The sequence below is a fragment of the Eubalaena glacialis genome, chromosome 3 (genome assembly GCF_028564815.1).
Source record: "Eubalaena glacialis isolate mEubGla1 chromosome 3, mEubGla1.1.hap2.+ XY, whole genome shotgun sequence".
NCBI lineage: Eukaryota > Metazoa > Chordata > Mammalia > Artiodactyla > Balaenidae > Eubalaena > Eubalaena glacialis.
In genome coordinates, this window is record NC_083718.1 from 156,294,808 (window position 1) to 156,317,089 (window position 22,282).

Here is a 22,282-nt window from a genome sequence, read left to right on the forward strand (position 1 = left end):
GTGAAATAAGTCAGACAGAGAAAGAAAACTACTGTATGATATCACTTATATGTGGAATATAAAAAATACAACAAACTAGTGAATAAAACAAAAAAGAAGCAGACACAGATATAGAGAAGAAATTAGTGGTTACCAGTGGGGAGGGGGGTGGGCAATATAGGGGTAGGGGGAAAAAGGGTTATTAGGGGATCATATGAAATCGTGTGTGAAACTTTTGAAAATTGTAAAGCACTACAGAATTTAAAGAATTTTCATTCAGGGACTTCCTTGGTGGCGCAGTGGTTAAGAATCCGCCTGCCAATGCAGGGGACACGGGTTCGATCCCTGGTCCAGGAAGATTCCACATGCCGCAAAGCAACTAAGCCTGTGCACCACAACTACTGAGCCTGCGCTCTAGAGCCTACGAGCCACAACTACTGAGCCCGCGTGCCACAGCTACTGAAGCCTGTGTGCCTAGAGCCTGTGCTCCACAACAAGAGAAGCCCACACACAGCAATGAAGAGTAGTCCCTGTTCGCCGCAACTAGAGAAAGCCCGTGTGCAACAACAAGGACCCAATGCAGCCAAAAATAAATAAATAAAATAAATAAATTTATTAAAAAATAATGAATTTTCATTCAATAAAAAAATTTAATTAAAATTTTTTTAATTTCAAAAAATTGAACAAAAGAGTTAAATAGACATTTCTCCAAGTAAGATATACAAATGGCAATAAGCTCATGAAAAGATGCTCAGCATCACAGATCACTAGGGAAATGCACATCAAACTATGAGATACTACCTCACACCCATTAGGATGGCTGCTATTTTAAAAAAAAAGCACAGAAAATAACAAGTTTTGGCAAGAATGTTGAGAAACTGGAACCCCTGTGCACTTCTGGTGGAAATGCAAAATGGTATAGCCACAGTGGAAGACAGTACAGTGGTTCCTCAAAAAATTAAAAATAGAATTACCATATGATCCAGCAATTCCATTTCTGGGTATTTACCCAAAAGAACTGAAAGCAAGGTCTCAAAGAGATATTTGTACACCCATGTTCACAACAGCTAAAATGTAGAAACAACCCAAGAGTCCACCAACTCCATTAAGTGAATGGATAAGCAAAATGTGGTATATACATACGATGGAATATTATTCAGCCTTAAAAAAGCAGGAAATTCTGACATATGCTACAATATGGATGAACTTTGAGGACATTATGCTAAGTGAAATAAGCTAATCACAGAAAGGTAAATACTACACGATTCCACTTGTATGAGATACTTAAGAGTAGTCAAAATCATAGAGACAGAAAATAGAATGGTGGTTGTCAGGAGTTGGGGAAAGGCAGAAGTGGGGAGTTACTGCTTAATGGGTAAAGAGTTTCAGTTTTACAAGATGAGTTTCAGAGATGGATGAGTTGATAGTTTCACAACATTATGAATGTATTTAACATCACTGAACTGTACACTTTAAAAATGGTTAAGATGGTAAGTTTAATTTTAGGTGTATTTGACCACAATAAAAAAGTTGGAAAAAAATAAGAAATTTTCAAGTCATCCTGAAAGCTAGAAGACAACGGAACATGTTTTCAAAATTATGAAAGAAATTTATTTCCAAAGTGTAATTCTATACCCAACCAAATTATCACTCAAGTTCAAAATTATAATAAAGACATTTACAATGATTCAGGAGCTCAAAAAATTCACCTGGCGTTCCTTCACTCATTCTCAAGAAGTCACCCAGAAAAATGATTAAATAAATTAGGAAGAAAAAAGACATAATGTCCAAGAGACAGGAGATATGACACAGGACAGCACAACATCTGTGTACCAGGTCTAGAGAGCAACCAGTCCAGATTGGAACAGGAGGAGAGGTCTGTGGGAGAAATGCCTCCAGAAAAACATATGGATGGATAGATTGTTTGATATGTTCCAATATTTGGAAATATTATTGCAATGTGTTTGACAGACCTATTAAAGCATTTGGGGAAAAAATAGTGATAGATATTGAAAAACTAAGCAAATCAGAAAAGGAGGAAGTTAACAACACCATGAGGGAAAATAAAGCTCTATGAGAAAAGGAACAAAATCAACCATTAGGTCAGTGATAAATAACATTTACATAATCAAAAGAATACAAATAATAATTTTTCTATTTAATAAAAAATACAATATAACTATATTGGGACAGTAAAAGATGGGTGTAAGTGATTACTCATCATAAGGTAGTTAATAGATGGATAACTAAAATTATTAAATTAAGAAATGCAATAGTAATAATAAGAAATGCAGTAGTAATATTGGGTTGGCCAAAAAGTTCATTCAGGTTTTTCTGTAAGAGCGTATATAAAAACCCAAACGAACATTTTGGCCAACCCAGTATTATCTTACAGGTAAGGATTTAAATAAACAGATAAAAGAAGGGAAAGTGGTTGCTTTAGGGAAGAGGGACTAGGAGTGGGGGAGCCAAGAGATCACACAATAGGTCTGCTGGGAACACCCTCCCCACCCACCCATCCTTTAAGATTCTGCTCAGCCTTTCATAGAACTTTTTCTCCTCTAGGTAGAGATATATACTTCCCTCCAAGATTGCCTTGTTCCTAGGCCTCTGCCAAAGCACTCATTACCCGGTATTTTCATTTTCCCTTTGTGGTCTAAGTATACATCTGACTTGGGCCCCTTGAGGGCAGGCACCTGTCTTCTCTTTGTAATCTTAGCACCTATCACACAACTGCCACTCAAAGTTGGTTGAATGAATAAAACAAGGAATGGGGTGGGGAGTGGATTTAGAGAACAGGAGAGAACAAAAGGTAAGGGGTCTCTCTCTACTTTACAAATTCCAATTAGTCAATATTTTTTGTGTGATTGGCTGGGGCTGCTCCCTACTTCACAAGAATCTCTGGTTGGAAAGGACTAAGGGTGGCAACTATTGTGTCCAATTTTGTGTATCTTCTGCACTTAATAAGTATTATTTAGGATAACAGACTATTTTTTAGCAGTGTATGTGGAAGGCTTTTTAAAACACAGTACATAAATGCAAGAGACGGGTGAAGCAATGAGACCTGAATTACACCACAGCTCTCTTTTTTCGTGTTGTGTCTTTAAATAGCCCCCTCCCAGCCCCCCAAACTTCCTTTCTAGTGGCTCTAGGGTGTTTCCATTTCCCTGGAGGGCTGTGAGAGAACAAGTCTGGAGTAATGAAAATGCCTAGAGCCACAGGCGGGGCAGGAGAGGTCTGTGCAGGATGGAGGGATGGGAGGGATGGGAGTAAGGGAAGGAAGCAACCACTTCTCTGCCCGCCCAGTTTCCAGCATCCTCCTTCACCCCTCCCTTCCCTCTATCTACCTTGTGATGCCCGTAGAACCAGTGGGTGGGGGGCCAGGGGAAGGGGCGCAAGTCTCGAAGCAGCCGCTGCCTCTGCAGGTAGAGCTTGACGGCCTGCAGCAGCCCCCGGGCCAAGCAGAACACCAACTCCAGGTCAAAGGGCCTTGCCCAGTGCGCCTGGCGCCAGGAGGATTCCATCGCTCTGCGCTGCGCGGATTGCGGGGTAGCTTTCTGTAGCTCTGCTCTTGGGGAAGGATCCATCCACTCACTCCAGGGCAAAGCCAGCCCACCGCATCTCTGAGCCCTCGGGCAAGATCCCCGCTTCCCCCGGAGAAAGCAGGAGCGGTGGGAGGGGCAGCTCTGGCTTGGCCGGAGAAGGCAGGCGCGAGTTCCTGGATTTCTAGCCCTTTATCAATTGGTGCCGACCTTCGTTCAGGACACTTTCTTCTCATGGAGTGTCATAATTCAACTGTGCCGGTTTTCAATCACGGAAGGTCTGAATTTAAGTTTTGAAATAATGCCAAAGCTGAGGTCATTGTTTTTCTTCTTTGCCACAAAGAACTAGTAAACTGCTCTGAAAAAAGAACTTCTTTCCCACTGAAATGCTATCAAACCCCACAGGTGTCTGGGGGCTGGTAGTGGGTGTGTATGATCACTAGACTTGAAGAGCGTGGCCTGTCCAGTGGTGCGCTGGTAAATGTTTTACAACTGGTTCTTACTCTGATTTCTGGTGCTTGCCAATGTCCACCATGTCCTATTTCAAGCCTGCCAGCAGAGGACCCAGAACACTCAGCTGGGAAGAGATGCAAAGTAGCTACCATCATACAGTATTTCCACCACGCAGACACAAGAAGGGCCCGCTGCAAGATTTGTGGATCCCAGGGCAAAATGAAAATGTGGGGCCCCTTGTTAAAAATGTATTAACAGGGCTTCCCTGGTGGCGCAGTGGTTGAGAATCTGCCTGCCAATGAAGGGGACACGGGTTCGAGCCCTGGTCTGGGAAGATCCCACATGCTGCGGAGCAACTAGGCCCGTGAGCCACAACTACTGAGCCTGCGCGTCTGGAGCCTGTGCTCCGCAACAAGAGAGGCTGCGATAGTGAGAGGCCCGTGCACCAAGATGAAGAGTGGCCCCCGCTTGCCACAACTAGAGAAAGCCCTCGCACAGAAACGAAGACCCAACACAGCCAAAAATATAAATAAATTAATTAATTAATTAATTTTAAAAAATGTATTAACAATTTCAAGATGATGACAGCAGAGCATTAAACCAAGCACCCTTTTGAGTTCAGAGCCCCGTGTGACTGCTCAGGTCCTGGGCCCATGAAGCCAGCCCTGGATACAAGAGACATAATTAATCTCAAGCTTATCTATTATTATAGATAATGGTAAAATATAGTAAAATAATTAGAAAGTGATGAGTTTTTAGTACTTATTACGTATCAGGTGGTAAACTAGGAACCAACGGACTAACTTCCCAAGCTGCTGTCCCCCACTCCCAGCCTGCTTTTTATACATTGCCCACAATTCTTTTATTCATTCATTTATTTATGCTAAAACAGGCGCATGTAAGGCGTTGGATTTACAGCCCAGAACAATAAACCCAGTCTCTGCTACAGCTCCCTGCTCTCCTCTCCTCACTGCCTTGCACTCCTCAGGTTGGGAACCCCAGTCTCTGGAGCCAGATTTTACTTGGCAGGGTAATAGTTAAGACACACTCCAGTGAGGATGACTTCATCTGGACCGAGTGCTGGCCCTTTGAATCCATCGTACACCACACATGAAGTGTTTCAGCTCCCTCTTCTCCAGATCTTCCCACCTCCTTCCTACCTTCATCCCTCAGCTAGAAGTTGCTATTTGACAGTGTCTCAGAATCTTCTGGTTTATACAGTCTCTCCTGGGAGACTCATGGCATTTTCATTTTTCAGATTCTTTCTCTGTGCCCTGCTCTTTCCCCAAATCATGATGAGTGTATGGTGGCCTTCATAAGACTGCATCATGGTGGTCGGCCTGAAGACCTCAGATCCATGCCTAGGGTCCTGGCTAGTCTAAGCTTCATGAGATCTAGTCTGGTCTGGTCCCTGGGTTGGTGAACTTCTAGTTGGTTCTCTCGGCAAGGTCAGGGCCTGAGGACACCTTAGCTGACCCAGTCATACCCAGGCTCTTGCTGGAGGTGTTATCCCTCTGAGACCTGGCCAGTCCATCAGCTGCATTTCATGTCCTTCCTTGGAAAACAAAGGAACTTTGGGGCTTTTTACAATATACCCTGGAACCTAAAAGAGGCTTGAGGGTGCTAGCTCAGGCCTTCTTCCTGCTTCACTGTCATTTTCACTCTGGTTCCTCCCAAAAAGGAACCCTGTGCTTTCAACTTTTCCCTCATCTATCCAAAACTCCCCCTCCCCGGATTTTCACCTCAATGGGAGAAATCAGTTACTCTCGTGAACACTGGCTTCCTGACCTCTGCCCATTCTTGCCTCAGCCCACCAGGCTGGAAGAGGTGGATTTTCCACAACCTCCATTTCATGTAGTAGAAACTTTCCTTATGATATTGCCTGTGTTCTTTCTACCTCTAATTGAGAGCGAAGATCTACAACCCACTCCAACAGTGGGAGATACAGGAATTTAGAAAATTATTTATTCTGGTCAAAGAATGGCTTACCATACTTACTGCGACTCAAAAATCCCATTTTGGGGAAGCCATCCCTTCCTTCTCTCAGCATTCCTATGCAAATGTCCACTGAATTAAATTTCCTCAGCTGCAGTACAGGGGACAGGGGCCATTGAAAAAGCCCCCAGCAACACAGATAATGATGCTTGGCAGGTCCAGGTAAGGATTTCAGACTTTACTTAGGCCACTGAAGGGATTTAAGATGGAAAGTTACATGGTTAGATAGTAGAGCACTCTGATGACTATTTGGATAATAATAGCAGGTAAATACTCATTGTGTGCCGACTAAGTGCCAAGTACTGTTCTAAAGTGATTTATATGTAGTAGATCATTTAATTCTTATATTAAAAATTTGAGGTTGGTATTAGCATTTTACTTATCCTCATTTTACATATATGGAAACTGGGACACAGAGAGATTATGCAATTTGCTCAAGGACATCAGAGGGTAAGGAAGCAGTTTCAGGAATCCACGTCCCAGGATCTTAACACTTACGGGAGCAAATTATGTGTGTGTATAGGGGGTATAAGACCTGAATTAAGAGACCAGTTCAAATGCTATTGTAGTTTTCAGATAAGATGTGATGATGGCCTGGACAGGGAATTTCATGGGACAGAGAGGCAGAATGAGTGGGAGAAATATTGGAGTGTATTTTTAATGGGAATTGGTAACTGACTGGATGTGGGCACAGTAGGGAAGAAATCTAGGACGACCCCTATGTTTCTATTCATTGAGATAGACAAAGGAAGAAGAATCAATATTCCTAACACCACCCTCCCCAACACCCCCCAACCCTTGTCCTGTGTGTCTCGTGCTCTTCTCAAAACCATCTTCATGACTCACCTCCTCTATAAACGCTTCTCTAACCACCACCCGCCCTTGGGAATCTATCCTGTGAACAATTAAAGCATTAATTTTTATAGCTCTCATTTGACACTTTGTTCATGTTTTCATTTACTATTCATTCCACAATCAGCAATCCTATGCAGCCTCTTTATGTATCTCTTTGTATATACAACTTGTCTTCCTAATTAGGTTTTGAAACTCTATGGTGATTCAAACATTGTTTTTTTCATCTCTTGGATTCCCTTGGAGCTCAGATTTGGGCTTGGCACACAGTAGATGTTCTATATTTATTTAATTTACTTGAACTAAGAAGACATATGGGAGGAGGGGGAGACTTAGGAAAGAGCAGAATGAGGAATATAGAAACGATCTCCAAAGCAAGGGGGCAACAAAGAAATGGAGACACTGCAGGTCAGGGAGTTCGTATACTAAGAGAATAAACATAGGGCAGGGAGTGGGAAAGGAGCTGAGAAGAGGAAGAATAAATTAAAATGACGGTTGTTTTCATGACAGGGAGCCTGGTGTTTGTTCATAAGGGAGATGGTGCTGAAAAGTGCTGAGAGAGGGGCAATAAGAGAGAAAAAATGGGGCCGGGGATGAATGGGCATTGAATAGAATGGATGAGCTGGATGGGATGGGGCTCAGAAACTTCATAGATGGACATTTTTATGAAAGTATTGAGGCTAGGTAGAAATCACTTTGTTCTGCTCTTAATTTAACACAGTAGTCATAGTTTTTGAAGGGGTCCAACTGGGAAGACCAACATGTTAGAAGTATAAGAGACAAGAAAGGGGGAGGGAGTGGGCAGATTAGATTTCTGATGCCAAGTATCCTCAATTTTCTTAGAGGATTCAGAGGCATCATCTGCCCTGGCAGGGGCAGGGAGGATTGAGTGCCTGAGCAGAGTGGCGATTTGGAACAGCTGCTATGGTTAATGTTGAGGGCATGGGCAAGCAAGTTGTTAAAAGACAGGAACCAATAGAATTTACATAGCAGGTTCCATACAGAGGGCCAAGGACTCATAGTTCCATTATTTTCTCCCGCAAGAGCCTGAAGGTAAGAGAATGGAAATGTTCAGGAAGGAGGTATAGACTCAGTCCCCACACTCACTGCTGCCTCCTGTATACCAGCTAGTGCTGAGCAATGCCAGGATACAAAGGTGAATAAAGGGGAGGCCTTTCCCTGGGACAGCTCACAATCTGGTGGAGGGGACAGATTGATAAGCAAAGAGATACAGTATAATGGATAAATGTTACAACTGGAAGGACCCACATGGATTATCTAGACCTTGTCCTGTCTTCCGAATAAGGAAATTAAATCCAAAAAAAGGAAAGGGGCTTGCCCTAAGCCCCTTATCACCAGACTGAGAATTTCAAGGTCCTTTTTCCTTTCCTCCTTGTCACCTGTATGACACAGCAGTTGCACTGTTCTCCCCAGTCCCTTTGAATGACACAACCAGTGAATCGGGGGACTTTTGAATGAATGTGTCTAATCGTGTTGCTCTGTTACCTTGAGTAATTCCAATATTTTAAAAACTGGGTAGAGAAGTGTGAGGCTCCAGAGGAGGAAAAGGAGCCAGCAGAGAGGTATGAGGGAAACCAGGAGCACCAAGGGTTATGGCCTACAAGGAGTGTCGAAACACGTGAAAAGAAAGATGGATGTCAAGCGCTCCTGAGACAACAAGGACCAAGTATAAAATGTGTTTCTTGGAATTAGTGTCATGGAAGTCAGTGGTAACTGTTAGAAGAGTTGTTGAAATGTTAGATATAGAAGCCAAGATAAAGTGGGTTGAGAAGTGAACATGATGGCAATTTGTTGAGACTGTGGAGAAAGCATTAACCACCCTGAAAAGTTTGGCTCTGAGAAAGAGAAAATTAGGATGTTACCCAGATGGGGATTTGAGAGTGGAAGTTAAGGTCTCCCCACTACCCTGGTTCTTAGAAGAGAGAGGGGTTGGGATCCTTGGTGCAGTCACTAGTCTTAAGCTAGAAGGAAGAAGGAAAGGTTAGGGGTAGATGCAAAGTTTCACATTTTGTGGCATTTCAAACCACAACAGAGAAGAGCACAAAATGTAAATCTCATAAAAACCCCATAAAAAAATCTCCAGATCATAGTTTTGAATTATATGCATATCACTCAATTTTACAATTTCAAGAGCTAGTCTCTTATTTTCTTTTTTAAAAATATAAATGTTAAAATAGTTTCAAAGCTATTTTAAATTCAAAATACTTGAATTTGAGAGTACATTGAAGTCATCTGATCAAAAGTATACATGCATAATATCGAGTTAAATAAATTGTTATTCTCAACAGTAAGTTAAACAAATGCCTTCAGCAATCCTTCACATTTGTTTGAATTGGGTGCAATTCAAAGAATAATAATTTTACTTGAGCTATCACATAAGTAACATAACTATAGGGCATAACAGCCTATGCTAAGATAGACTCTCATCTGGAATAATAATAACATCAAGATAATATTGAACCCATACTACATGCCAGGCACTTTGCATGCACTGTCTCCATTCTTCTAGGTAGGCCTTACTTACCATCCCCACTTTACAGATGAGCACATTGAAGGCTAGAGAAGCCAAGTCACATGACCTTGATCTGTCCTCTGTATCACATGGTACCTCCAAGGTATCATAAGACCCCTCCCCTGCCAGTTCTTCTCATTACACAGACACATATAGTGAGCCATAAATGGACCAACATTTTCTAGTATCAACCTGCATTCATTATTGACTAAATAATAACATTTTATCCTGGTAAGAAACAAAAAGGAAAATCAGCCTGAATTATACATTTTGAAGTATTCAATATTACCAAGTTCAAATCATCTAAGTTTTTTCCCACATGACCACTATTCACATTTCCTTAAATTACTTAAATTCCTGAAACTTAGAGCAGAGTTACCTACTCCAATTACAATGAACTCTGAGCCTTATTCAGAATTAGAAAAATATATCCAGGTTCCTATATTCTTGTAGAACAGGATCCAAACTTTTCTGTGGACAACACAAAGAACTTATTTTTCTATAAGTAAGTACCACATAACTTTATTCATAAAATGGTACCCATTTTGATAAACAAAAACTATATATACAGATATGAAATCTTAAACTTTAAGGAAAAACTTGACAAAGCCGTTGCCTTTACAAGCAAATTTTAAAAATTTAAAAATATTTTAAACTTAAAGTATTCTTCTTTGTAATGTGACATTAGCAAAATTATAAGTGTGTTACTACTTCCATTTTTTTCAATTGCTTTAGCGTCCACGGTTAACAGCACTAGCTCTATTAATCATGGCTATCCCATTGTGTTACTTAAATGGCTTTTAATTTTTAATATGCAGAAAGACATTCTACCATAGAGACAAAGATGGGAATTGTCAAAATAAAATTAATGAAGAACCTATTTTGCAAAACTTGCATGTATATTGTATTTACGATAATGATCTCAGCAGATCTGCAGAAGTGTTTTTTCAATTTCATTTTTAATGATTTTATTCAAAGCCTTCATTGTATTGGTAATAGCTCTGATGGGTCACTTCATTTTTTGTTTTTTTGCAACCTTTATATTTTTTACAATAGATTTTCCTCCACTTGAAATAATTGGGTTGGAGGGGAAAAAATGCAAGTATGTCGGCATCAGTAGGTCAGTTCTTGAAATATTAAAATTGCTAAGTAATCACTCTATCAAGTGCATAACAAAAATGATACTTTACAGCCCTTTTGCCTGAAACTCTGCTCAGAGTTGGGAGCACACCATCTGGATCTCAGCCAGTGGAAAACAAAGCAAGAGAAGAAATCAGTCTTTCTGCCCTGCCTGCCCTACATTAAACTTTCCCCAGGACAAGAAATAACCGAGCCAGTAAATGGGAGCAGGAAAGAGGGAAATGAGGATTAATGTCTCCAAAAATTATCCTGCTTTGTGTCAGATCTACTTACAGATCAAACCGCTGACCAGCTTCCTGCAATGTGCCGTTCTGTGGATGGAACGTAACTCCTGGACTCACGTGGTACTTAAGCCAGTGGCAACCTAAGCCTCAGTTTCCCCAACTGTAAAACATGGCAATGACAATAGCACCTACCACGGTCAGTTACTGTGAGAATTAAATGCACAGCACTGAGCACTGTGCCAGAGCAGCGAGTGCACACATGTTTTTGTATACTGTGATTATCAGAGAAACCAGGGCTCCAGCCAGGGAAACCTAAGGAAGTGAAGGAAGGGGTATGTCATTCAGCCATTCAGCCATTCAGCCATTAAACAAACATAAATTAAACAACAAATATGTATACTAAACAAACATATCCCATCAATAAACAAATATGCAAAGACACTGTCATGCAGTTTACCATCTACCACATATTTCCCACCAAGTGAATGTTTATTAAGTGAATGAATGAACCATGGTTCAAACCTCTTTTTCCATGCTTTCATCCCTACATTTTCAAAAATTCTGAGTGAACCAGCTACAACAGCTACCACTATTGAGGAAATGGTGGGGTGGCTTTGCCCCTAGAATGAAGCTGAAAGCTGGAAATTACTTTATGTGCTGCTAAGGAACTGAAAAGCACAGCCAAAACCTTTTAAACAGAAAGATGCTCAAATGGGCAGAAATGAGTTAAGTAATAAGGTTAGGTAAAGGACTTTAATTATTTTTTGTTACAGAAAAAGGGACTTACTTTAGAGACAAATGGACTTTTAGACTCTTGTAATTTAAAAGAATCCATACCTGGAACACAAGGAAGTGGAAATAACCAGAGCTTACAGAAATATGTCACTTTCAGAAATATTCCCTTGCTTGATTCTCCCGATTGCTCTGTGAAAGGTAGGGCAACATAAGGTTCATTTCACAGATAAGGATGCGGAAACACAGAGAGCTCCCAGGGTGAGCCGGAGGTACAAGTGAGACTAAATCTGGGTCGCTGGTCCCAGCTCCGGCTCTCAGCAGCCGTTGCAAAAGGGACTGGCATGTGTATTGTTTCACATTTGTGTCATCTCTTTCTGGCCAGGATTTTCCAGAACTGGTAGGAGGGCATGCATGTGTTGCCAAGGAAGGAGGATGTAGGAAAGGAGAGAGTGGAGGTCAGACAATCAGTCAGTCTTGAAGAAGCTGAGCTGGGGAGGTAGAAAAAATGCAATGCCTGGGGTAGGGGCAACTTATATAAGTCAGAGAGACCCACCTGATGATCTACAAGGGATACTAATGTCTGGGCCCAGATGAGGAAGTCGTGGTCAGGGTGTTGATCAAGACCCAGTGCAGAAAGTTGGGGTGTAGTGATGAGGATAGATTCAGATCCCCCAGATTCCAGGGTAGAACAGATGCCTTACCCCCCCGTTCCAAAGACCCTTCCTTAGCCCATATTTTGAGAGTCAGGGTAGAAGCCCTAAGTCAGTTCTTATTCTGGGAGCTCAGGAAGCCTTTGTCCTCCCCCTACCCCACCTCAGAATGGATGCTTCCTATCTGTGCTTGGTATTTTTAAAGAAACGTAGGCTCTGCACGGGGTCCCACTCAGACTTCTTAATGAGCCTAGTGGGGGACCCCGGGGGGTAAACTGACACTTTGGTCCCTGAGGGGGTGAATGGAGACCTCTCTGAAGTCTGACAGATCCTTTCTCTTCCTGTTCTGCCTCACAAACTGCTGCCTCTACCTTACAAACATCTTTCAAATCTGATCTGTCCAGTCTTGCTGCTGCCGTGGTTGTAGGTCAGACCTAGACCAAGTCAATGTCTTGCTTCAAAACCATCATGGGTTTTGGAAAATGTCTTCTTTCTTGTGATGGCATGCAAGGCCCCCTCAGCCACACTCACCTCATCATTCCCTAAAAGCACCATGCCTCCAGACCTTTGCCTTTGCTTTTCCTTCCTTCTGATTCCTTCTCAATTCACTTCCTCCCCAATTGGATGGGCTCTGAAGATCCCAGCAGAAAATTCACAGCCAGTAGAAGATTAGAGAGGATAAAGCAAGGGGTTCATTTCATATCAGGAATGCCAACGGGCACAGAGTTTCAGCCAGCTTCCTCTTGAGGCCTTTCTTTCCACACATCTCCCCCCCAGGGACTTACTCCAGGTCCCAAAGGAGGTAGTCAAGTCCAGACCAAGAGCAGAGTCTACTAGCCCAGCCACTGTCATTGTTCTTACTGCCAGGAGGTGGCACTGTTGGAAACTGGGTTTTTTTTGTTTTTTTTTTTTTAAACATCTTTATTGGAGTATAATTGCTTTACAATGGTGTGTTAGTTTCTGCTTTATAACAAAGTGAATCAGTTATACATATACATATGTTCCCATATCTCTTCCCTCTTACATCTCCCTCCCTCCCACCCTCCCTATCCCACCCCTCTAGGTGGTCACAAAGCACCGAGCTGATCTCCCTGTGCTATGCAGCTGCTTCCCACTAGCTATCTATTTTACATTTGGTAGTGTATATATGTCCATGCCACTCTCTCACCCTGTCACATCTTACCCCTCCCCCTCCCCGAAACTGGCTTTGCTCTGTAAAGCCACCTGGGAGTGATGCTGAGGTACCACTGATGTTGCCCAAGCTTCAGTCAGGGCTACCCACCTAGGGGATTGCTAATGTCACAATTCTTTTTAGTTGACACCCTCTCCCATTTCAGCCACTGTGCCTCAAAGCACTGCACCAGAAAAAGCTACTAGAACGAGCCACAAACCAAGGCAAAAATCATTCCTTCCCCTAAAAACTCCTAGGGCCTTACGTTGAATGTGGTGCCCAGTCTAGAATGTCCCTTTGCATAAGGTAATTTTATTTAAATGGAATCACTGCCCTTCCCTGCCACTGAGATTATCAGGACCACGTTGTTGGTCCTCCCAAATCTCCCTCGCTTCCAGTTATGCAGCTGAGGAAGGAGTGTTTGTCCCTCTGTACCTGTTTGTGTAGAGAACTTTGACTCAGAGACACAGTTTTTGCCAAATCCCACAAACAGAAGGTCCTATTACACCCTGAGTTGTCCCAGAAAATGGATATCTATTCTCCCTACAGCTCAAGGTACTCTCATAGGACAAACAGAGACAGCTTCAAGGTGTACATCTGACTCTACTTCTAGGTTAATATCCAAAAATATATAAACAGCTCATACAACTCAATATCAAAAAAACAACCTGATTAAAAAATGGGCAGAAGACTTGAATAGACATTTTTCCCAGGAAGACATACAAATGGCCAACAGGCACATGAAAAAATGCTCAACATCACTAATCATCAGAAGAATGAAATCAAAACCACAATGAGATATCACCTCACACTTGTCAGGATGACTATCATCAAATAGAACACAAATAATAAATATCAGTGAGGATGTGGAGAAAAGGGAACCCTCACACACTGTTGGTGGGAATGTAACTCGATGCAGCCACCATGGAAAATAGTATGGAAGTTCCTCAAAAAAATAAAAATAGAACTACCATATGATCCAGCAATTCTAATCCTGGGTATATATCTGAAGAAAATGAAAAGACTAATTTGAAGAGATACATGCACCTCAATGTTCATAGCAACATTACTTACAATTGCCAAGATATGGAAGCAACCTAAGTGTCTATCAACAGAGGAATGGATAAAGAAGATGTGGTATGTATATACACAATGGAATACTAATCAACCATTTTAAAAAATGAAATTTTGCCATTTGCAACAACATGGTTGGACCTGGAGGGTATTATGCTTAGTGAAATAAGTCAGATAGATGAAGACAAATACTGTATGTTATCACTTATACGAGGAATCTAAAAAATAAAACAACTAGCGAATATAACAAAAAGAAACAGACTCACATATATAGGGAAGAAACTAGTGGTTATCAGTGGGGAGAGGGAAGTGGGGAGGGACGAGATTGGGGTAGGAGATTAAGAGGTACAAACTACTATGTATAAAATAAATAAGCTGCAAGGATATATTGTACAGCACAGGGAATATAGCCAATATTTTATAATAACTATAAATGGAGTATAGTCTTTAAAAATTGTGAATCACTATGCTGTACATCTGAAACTTATATAATATTGTAGATCAACTATACCTCAATAAAACTGCTTAATTATTTAATTAAATTTAAAAAAAGAAAAGCCAAGATGAGAGATGGAGAGAATGTGACCCCCTTGGAATCTCTAATTCCAGGCCTATGGCATCCTGTGATTTGGTTATGTGAATCAGTAAAGTCTCAGGTTAGGTTTCTGTTACTTTCCACTAAAACATAAACAAACAAACAACAACAACAATGAAACTCCCAACTAATATATCTGATCCTCATTAAAAATTGCACGTTGTAGTTTTATAAAGGTTTTGTGTACCCTTTCTCTCTGCCTCCTAATGATAACCCTGTTAAGAAGCACATATATTTTCTTTAAAAAATGAGACATAATTCACAAACTACAAAATTCACCATTTTAAGGTGCACAATTCAGTGGGTTTTAGTGGTTTTCATCACCACCATAAAAAAATTTTTTTCAGTTGAGACTGTGCAACTCTTACAGCTACACAAATGGAGGGAAACAGGAATAATTTCAAAGGAAGGTGTATTCATTTTCTACTGCTGCCACAAACAAAGTGCCACAAACTTAGTAGCATAAAATAACACTAATTTATTATCTTACAGTTCTGCAGGCCAGAAGTCTGACATGGGTCTCACTGAGCTAAAATCAAGGTGTCAGCAAGGCTGCATTTCTTTCTGGAGGCTCAAGGGGAGAATCCATTTCATTGTTTTTTCCAGCTTCTAGAGACCATCCACATTCCTTGGTTCATAGACTCCTTCCACCATCTCCAAAGTCAGCAACACTGGATCTCTGACCCTTCTGTAGTCACATCTCCCTCTGACCACAGCCTGGAAAGGTTCTCTGCTTTAAGGACCCATGTGATTCAGTTTGGTCCCATCCAAATAATACAGGAAAATCTCCCCCATCTCAAAGTCTTTAACTTAATCACATCTGCAAAGTCCCTTTTGTGATGTAAGTGACATATACACAGGTTCTAAGGATAAGAACATGGGCATATTTGGAAGGACTGTTATTCTGCCTATCACAGAAAGTAATCCAAAAGTTAACTGAGGGTTGTCCAAGTAACTAAGCAGGTTTTTGAAGCTGAGATATTTGGCAAACACACTCATGGAATATAACATATTGGTTAAGATTCTTAATTCAATATTCAGAACAAACCAGTTTCAAATAATGGGGCATTATTTGCTATCTGTGTAGCCTTGAGCAAGTTACTTTGTGGCTTTGGAGACTCAGTTTCCTCTGTTGTAAAATAGGCATTTTTTTCAGTACTTATTCATAGGGCTTGCAGCGGAAGCCCTTGTTCACCTTCAAGATCCCCCTGCAGAACCAAGGCGTTCATTCCTCTAGCTCCCTGGTGTGTTGGCTGCTAATGGCTCAAAGATGCATCCTTCTCCGGGCATTGCCCTGCTGCAGCCAAAGGGCAGAAAGGACTGAAGATCAGCTCCAGAACTTAATTCCAAGAAGAACAAAGCTCCAGAAGAGATTAAACTTTCAACCTCGGCAGGATTGCCACAACAAAGTCAGGGTACCAGTTGGGAAGAATGGGACCCTAATACATGAGATGGGACATCTGAGTCAATGCACTTAAAAATCTTGGGTCCGGAGCAGAGAGTGAACAGGAGGCGGAGCTGGGGGAGCTGCTCTGTAGCTCCTCCTGGCCCTCTGCCGGGGAGGAGTTACCGCAGCTCTTCGCTTTGGGGGAAGATGAAGAGTTGGAAGAGGAATATGATGAGGAGGAACCTCTTAAGTTTCCCAGTGATTTTTCACGTGTGCCCAGTGGAAAGAAACCTGCACCCTGGAGACAACGGCACCGCGTTCCAGCCAAGGAGGATACTTGGGAGGGTGGACGCAGCGATCCCAGATCCCCTGGTCTACATCGGCTGGGTAGGAAACGGAGTCAGGCAGATTAGCGCAGAGGACTGGAATTGTGGGGGACAGAGGAACTGTGTCAGCTTGGACAGGCAGGTTTCTGGTGGCTGATCGAACTGCTGGTATTAGTGGGGGAGTACGTGGAAACTTATGGCCATCTCATCCATGCACGCAGGCAGTTGAAAGGCAGTGATCTGGACCTTTTTTGTGTCTGGGTGGGAGTTCTGGGCAGGGCGGCTGGGGGGCTGGGACCAGGTGATGTTCCAATTTCTGAGCCAAGGGTTTTGCTATGGGGTAGGGCTGTTCACCCGTTTTCTTAGGCTACTGGGTGTTTTGCTGCTCTCAGCTCTGGCCCTTTTGTTGGGCTGCCTACAGTTGGGCTAGAGGTTTCTGGTAGCACTGAGTGACCGGCTAGGCCGGAGGGGTAAAGCCACCTGGCTCTTCTTGGCTGGCTTCTCCCACCTGGCAGCAGTGCCTGATTCTGCTGAGAGAGAGCAGGCCGTGGCAGCAGCTGGTAAGAATAGTTCAGTGGGGTTGGCTGGAGTTGGCCTTGGGTCAAGCAGAGGACCAATAGGCGGGGAATGCACCTGTAGCTAGTGGTTGCTACTGCCAGCCTGAAGAGGAAGTGGTTCGACTGTTGACCACGTCTGGGGTTCCCGAGGATGAGCTAAACCCTTTTCATGTGTTAGGGGTTGGAGCCACAGCATCGGATGTTGAACTGAAGAAGGCCTATAGGCAGCTGGCAGTGATGGTTCACCCTGACAAAAATAATCATCCCCGGGATGAGGAGGCCTTCAAGGTTTTGCGGGCAGCTTGGGACATTGTCAGCAACCCTGAAAGATGGAAGGAATATGAGATGAATCGAATGGCAGAGAATGAGCTGAGCCAGTCAGTGAATGAGTTTCTGTCCAAGCTGCAGGATGACCTCAAAGAAGCAATGAATACTATGATGTGCAGCCGATGCCAGGGAAAACCATAGGAGGTTTGAAATGGACCAGGAACCTAAGAGTGCCAGATACTGTGCTGAGTGTAATAGGCTGCATCCTGCTGAAGAAGGAGAATTTGGGGCTGAGTCAAGCATGTTGGGCCTCAAGATTACCTACTTTGCGCTGATGGATGGAAAGGTGTATGACATCACAGAGTGGGCTGGATGCCAGCATGTGGGAATCTCCCCAGATACCCACAGAGTCCCCTATCACATCTCATTTGGCTCATGGATGCCAGGCACCAGTGAGTGGCAGAGAGCTACCCCAGATGCCCCTCCTGCTGACCTTCAGGATTTCTTGAGCCAGATCTTTCAAGTACTCCCAGGCCATGTGTCCAACGGGAACTTCTTTGCAGCTCCTCCGCAGGGCCCTGGGGCCACTGCAGCCTCCAAGCCCAACAGCACAGTACCCAAAGGAGAAGCCAAACCGAAGTGGGGGAAGAAATTGAGGAGGCCCTTCCAACGTTGACACCCCCTCTCTTTCCACAAATCAATGTCAGGGAGTCAAAAGGGCTGTGTACAGCGCAGGATGGAGTTTTGATTTGTTTATTTTTAAATACTTAAAAAAGGGAAAATTTTAAGCTCAAATTGTTCACTCAGTACTTATAGGAAGCCCTGGAACTACTCTCCCTCCTCCACCAGCACCCAGGAACTGAATCTTGTCTCCTGACAATATCAAAGAAATAGGGGGTGGCTAGGACAAAGAACCTAGGGCCTGGACCTGGGCTGGACAATATCTCCCATAGTAGTGTGGGAACTGAGTGTTTCCCTGGGGTCTGTATGCCTTTGTCTTGTCTTTTGCTTCTACAGTTGATGACACTTTCCCCCCCTTTAAAAAAAAAAATCTTGGGTCCCCAATCCCCCTTGAACGATTCCAGCCATTTGAAAATCAACTCTTGTCATGCTCCTGGGACCCAGTAGAGATAAGGTACCTAACCATGGAGTGCGAATGACCATGTAGTCACAAACATTTGTTTGAGCTGGTTCTGTCAGACCTACTAAGTCATAAGTTTGGGCAGGTCCAGCAGCAATAGATCATAAGATAGAAGTGGTACACCCGGGATCTGGTGCAACTAGGACCAGAGAACACAAATAAGCTGCATGAGCTAAGTGGCTCAAACTTTCATGTTGTCCACCACTGTTGCTTGGGACACTTTCCCTCGGTTCATACCAATAGCTGCAGGTGTGGTCCTTTATGACTCACTGACGGAAGAGAAAAAAGGCTGAGCGTGGTGCCCATGTGGGTTGGTTCAGTCTGTGAGTGCAAGTTGTTAATGGACTGCTACTGCTCTACAGCCCCATTCAGGGGCGGTTCTGAAGGGCAGCAGTGAGAGGAAATCTTCCCAACGCACAGAGCTTTAGGAACTGCATCTGATCATACTTTCAATGAGAAATAGAATAAGAATATGTACAGACTCATGAGCAGTGGTGAGTGGCTTGGCTGGTTTGATTGGGACCTAGAGGGAGAAAGATTAGAAAATAGGAAAGAAGAAGGTCTGGGAAACAGTTGTGTGGATGGAAAAATGGCAATGGGCACGAAGTGTGAAGATCTTTGTATTGCGTCCTAATACCCACCCAAGAGTTTCTATCACAAAAGAGGCATAAAAAACCTGGTAGACAAAGTGACTCAATCAGTTAACATCAGCCTCTGTCATTATGTGTTCCAGTACTGGCACAAAGGGTACGTGAGCAGGGTAGCCATAGTGGCAGGGAAGGAGGCTATGAATGAGTCCAATAACATGGACTCCCTCCTACTCATGAAGTTTTACCTAGCTACTGCCACTGTGAAACATTCAACCTACCAACAAAAGAGACCAATGCTAAGGCCCTGAAACAGGACATCCCCTGAGAAGATAAACACATTGGATATCTTGCATCCTGAAAGAGACAGAATTAATCTTAACTGGATTTGGCCAAGTTCCAGTTATTGGTTTACCATTCTTGCCTGCAGGGTTTCAGCTAACACCATTGTTCAAGGGCTTACACAGGGTTTGGCTTAACACAAGATCTCACACAACATCATCTTCGACTATGAGACCTGCTTTACAGGAAAGGAGGTATGGTGGTGAACATAGAACCATGGGATCCATCATATACTGCCCAAGAAAAAGTTTGTCCTGAAAAGGTGATGAAATGGCCTTTTGAAAGCACAGCTGAGGCTCCAGCTTGGAAATAATACCTTGTGAGGATGGGGCCCCATGGATGTAATATACAACCTACTCATTGACCTAATGATTCTGTATTTTCAATGCATAGATTACATCGGTCTAGAAACCAAAGAGTGGAAGAAAAATTGACTCTGCTCACCATCACTCTCAGTGATTCACTTTGGGGAATTAATGCTCCCTTTATGCACAAAAATAGGCTCTGTGGATCTAAAGACATTTTTCCCAAGGGGGAGATATTTCTACCAGGGGCACAGCAAAAGTCCCATTAAACATTAATCTATGGCTTCCACCCAGTTACTTCAGGTTCTTTTTACCAAGAGACAAGCAGGCAAGACAAGGAGTCCCATCCTGTAAAGGGTAATTGACCCTGATCATTAGGAGGAGGTATGGCTACTATTCACGATGGGAGCAGGATAAATTACTTTGACATCCAAATGACCAATTAGGAAATCTTCTGGTATTTCCCTACCCAATTATGACAGTAGACAGACAAGTGCATCCTGAGATGATCATGTGTGATCAAGGGCTCAGTCCCTAAGGGATAAGGAGCTGAGTCACCCCATCTAGACCAGCAGAGATGCTAGCTGAAGATGAGGAAAATTTAGAAGGAGTAGAGGAGGGAGATGATGAGTATCATTTGTGACCTTGAGAGCACAAATGGTCATCTCATTTGCTTTCTAAGTTTCCCAAGGAATTTACTACATGAAGCAAGTGGATCCAAGCAGTGAACAATGTGGATTATAAAGGAGATTATGGTGCACCACTGAGTTCCCTCTTTAGGAATGAGGTACATATTCCCCCAACTGTTAGGAGTATTAGCTGCTGATGGCTCACATCTATGTTCCTCTCTGAGAAATTCCCTAGGCCACATGAGCCTACCTTGCCCAAGGTAACATTCCTCCTTTAGGGGCAGCCTGCAATCAATGACTGGTCAGTGTAGAGGTACAACGGTTATTCCCCTTACCCCTTTTCAGAACAACTCTAAAGGACACCCCAGATTCAGTGCTTACCATGAGCTTGCCTGAGCCAACTATTTCAAGGGTATCACAGTTCATATTCTCCCCCCTGCCTAATCCCTGCTGTCCTTGCTTCCTCATAGGTGTTGTTCCATAGAGCATTTCCTAAAAACTACCTTACAGGGTAGTATAAGTATTAAGGAAGCTAATTTAGTACAATGCTGAGAATATAGTATTGTGCCAAATAAATGATAGGCCAGCAGTAGCAAAACTGGAGTTAGAAATCTGAGGTGTGGGTCCTGCCTCCAACACGTACTTGCTTTGTAACCTTGAGAAAGTCAATTGATACCTCTGGGCCTTAGTTTTCTTATCTGTAAAGTAAGGTTAATAACACCTGATAAATTGAGGAGTAGATGTGAATGTGCTTTGGAAAGGTTAAGCACTAGACAAAGGTAGAGCAGACTTTTTTTTTCTTTTTTTTTTTTTTTGCTGCTCTACTTCTACCAGCACTGTGTTAGGTGCTAAGGAAAGAAAATCTCACTTTCTTAGAACTTGTCTCTGACTCTCATTCCAGATAGAAAGTGGTGATACACAATGTTCCCAGCTGAAGAGAAACTTGACAGTTCTGTGCTTCGCCTTGGATGGGAAAAGTAGGCAAATATTTAAATATTTGAATATTAGAAGGCCCTCTGCCAGAGTGACATTAGGAAAGATGGCAAAAAGTCAGAAGCCCCAGGAATCCATATCTCTATCGAACACTTGAGCTAGCAGGAGCTGTCTTAAGCAACTATTTTGGAACTCTGAGTCTAGTAGAACACTCATAACATCTAAGGAAAAGCTTGATGAAGGGACAGGTAAATTTCAGTCAGTTTCAGCTTTCTTGCATTAGTGGCTACTATCTCCAGGGCAGGCAGCTGTGGGGAGAGTGGCATGTGTTTCCAGTGCAACTTGCTGGAGCCAGGGTTGGCAATAAGGCCCTGTCCTCCCAAGGCTGGAGTTGAGTGTTTCAGTTGCTGATTTGCTGCTTTTCATCACTAAGGGACCAGCACAATATGTTTTGGCTCCCACAGGCTGAAATGGCTTCCCAACTAAGAGGGAATTTTAAGTGACAGGATCCCCCCACCCCATCTTGTGAGCCAGACATTTAAAGAAATATTTTCCAGGTCACTGGCTGACAACAGAGACAATGGAAAACAACTGGCTGGCCACACACAACAAGGAATACACACTTTGCAAAAATAGTTTGGAAGAGTCACAAGGGATGGCTCCCAGATTCAACAAGTAAAATACAAGTAATGACTGAAGAGTGAGAGAATTAGACTTCCAAATTACAACAACATAATAGTCAGAATGTCCAATAATCAACAAAAATTACAAAACATGCAAAGAAACAGAAAAATATGACCCACTCAAAGGAAATAAAGAATATGATATAAACTATTCCTGAGGGAGCCTAGACATTGGAATTGTT

At 42.8% G+C, this 22,282-nt stretch overlaps 2 pseudogenes; one reads left to right on the forward strand and one right to left on the reverse strand.

Moving 5' to 3' along the window:
• Positions 1-3,503, reverse strand: part of LOC133087331 (taurochenodeoxycholic 6 alpha-hydroxylase-like) — a 57,017-nt pseudogene extending 53,514 nt beyond the window's left edge.
• A 13,921-nt stretch (positions 3,504-17,424) lies between these two features.
• On the forward strand, positions 17,425-18,136 carry LOC133087197 (dnaJ homolog subfamily C member 14-like; annotated as a pseudogene).
• Positions 18,137-22,282: the final 4,146 nt, after the last annotated feature.